Below are 2322 nucleotides of genomic sequence, written 5' to 3'. Positions count from 1 at the left end.
TGGCCTGAAAGAAAAGAGGGATTGGGAAGACAAGGAGACTCAAGGCGAAAAGTTCCGATCAAGAGTCCGTTTATTTGGGGAGGGGGCTAGCCTTTTATAGTCAGGCCAAACAAAGAGAAAGGGGCAAGGCATTCTTGGAATAATTGTAACTTTCCACAGGCACATCATGTTTTTTTCAAAATTAAAAAGGCTGTACATCACGAAGCTGGCATTCATCAATCATGAGGCCCAAGTTGTTAGAGCAACAAAGTATAAGATCTAATCTCTGCCCAGGCCCCCCAGCCTCTATCTTTATGGGAACATCTTGGTGCCTGTGGTAGACTCCCCTAGCTCTGAGGTATGCAGTGACTCCCCTTTTCTTTAGGTCCAAGGGCAAAGGCCACATCTTGCTAGCTGCTCAGGCTGGCAGCTTGTGCTAATTGTCACATAGGCACTTTTGCTCAGACTTTCAGAGACTCCATTTTGATTTTAGAATAAAGGAATTTAGTTATGCCAAACAGTCTCCAACACTACTGTACAATGTTTCTGACCCCTTAAAATGATTTGGTCATTCTCTTCTGATACATTTAGGGAAACTCTATGGTTATTCTCCTTACTCTACGGAAATGTCTCTTAAGAATAAAACCTTCATCACAGGTGTTCAGAGATGAAAGAAAAATGAAAACCAGCACATTTCTTTGGGTAAGAATGCTTGATAATGCAAGAAAAATTCTTTTTCTTGCCTTTTCCTAGAAAGTTTATACAGAGAAGACAGCATACAGACAGAATTCTTTACCAGAAATCTTTCTTTTTATTATGGAAGAATTACATCATAGCTGGCACTACAGAACAAGCTAAAGTCAAATTTCTTGACCATCTTAGGACCCACTATTTGGCCACAAAATATTTCTTCTCTTCTCTTCTCTTCTCTTCTCTTCTCTTCTTCTCTTCTCTTCTCTTCTCTTCTCTCTTCTCTTCTCTTCTCTTCTCTTCTCTTCTCTTCTTCTCTTCTCTTCTCTCTCTTCTCTTCTCTTCTCTCTTTCTTTCTTTCTTTCTTCTTTCTTTCTTTCTTTCTTTCTTTCTTTCTTTTTTCTTTCTTTCTTTCTTTCTTTCTTTCTTTCTTTTTTCTTTCTTTCTTTCTTTCTTTTCTTTCTTTCTTTCTTTCTTTCTTTCTTTCTTTCTTTCTTTCTTTTCTTTTTCTTTCTTTCTTTCTTTCTTTCTTTCTTTTTCTTTCTTTCTTTTCTTTCTTTGTCACACGCCCAGCAGCGCTTAGGGGCCACTCCTGGCTCTATGCTCAAAAATCACCCCTAGCAGGCTCAGGGGACCATATAGGATGCCAGGATTCGAACCACCATCCTTCTGCATACAAGGCAGACGCCTTACCTCTATGCTATCACTCCAGCTCCCACAAAACATTTTTCTTCCTTCCTTCCTTCCTTCCTTCCTTCCTTCCTTCCTTCCTTCCTTCCTTCCTTCCTTCCTTCCTTCCTTCCTTCCTTCCTTCCTTCCTTCCTTCCTTCCTTCCTTCCTTCCTTCCTTCCTTCCTTCCTTCCTTCCTTCCTTCCTTCCTTCCTTTCTTTCTTTTTGGTTTTTGGGCCACACCCGGCGGTGCTCAGGGGTTACTCCTGGCTGTCTACTCAGAAATAGCTCCTGGCAGGCACAGGGGACCATATGGGACACTGGGATTTGAACCAACCACCTTAGGTCCTGGATCAGCTGCTTGCAAGGCAAACACCGTTGTGCTATCTCTCCGGGCCCCCCACAAAACTTTTCTAAAGAGGTTGCTATATAACAATAAAAAAAAAATTTCCTATACTTTGTCTATATAAGCTAGTTATGTTACCATACAGGCAAGATGGTTTTTCAGGACACAAAATTATCACCTTTTCACTTGTCAGTCAGTTGTTTAAGCTACCCATAAAGTAGCCATAGAATAAAACACTTTGCAGTTAAAGGGGAAACTCTACTTTGCCTTTAGCTTCTCATAGAATTACTTGCTCAATTACCGCCATCCCAATAAATCATACACCAAAGAGAAATCTTGGGGTGGCAGATATGTCTCTCTATAACATCGAAATGAAAGTTGCTTTAAAAGAAAATTGGCTTGACTGAGTCAAAGGAGAAGAGAGCTTAAGGAAAAGAGCTAAGAGCTGGAAGTTCAGAGAAATCAAGGGAAGCAGCTTAGAAATCTAAGTTCTGTGATGAAATACTAAAAGTCATGTTGAAATATTTGTAGCAAATAGTTTGCATTGGCCCAAAGATGTGTGAAAAGCTAATGTCAGCAGTAACTCATAACATGCCATGGGATATTTAAAAAGAAGGTGTAGCTGTTAGTTTATTTAG

The sequence above is a fragment of the Suncus etruscus genome, chromosome 1, assembly GCF_024139225.1.
Source record: "Suncus etruscus isolate mSunEtr1 chromosome 1, mSunEtr1.pri.cur, whole genome shotgun sequence".
Taxonomy (NCBI): Eukaryota; Metazoa; Chordata; class Mammalia; order Eulipotyphla; family Soricidae; genus Suncus; species Suncus etruscus.
Note: the sequence above shows the minus strand (reverse complement) of the source record.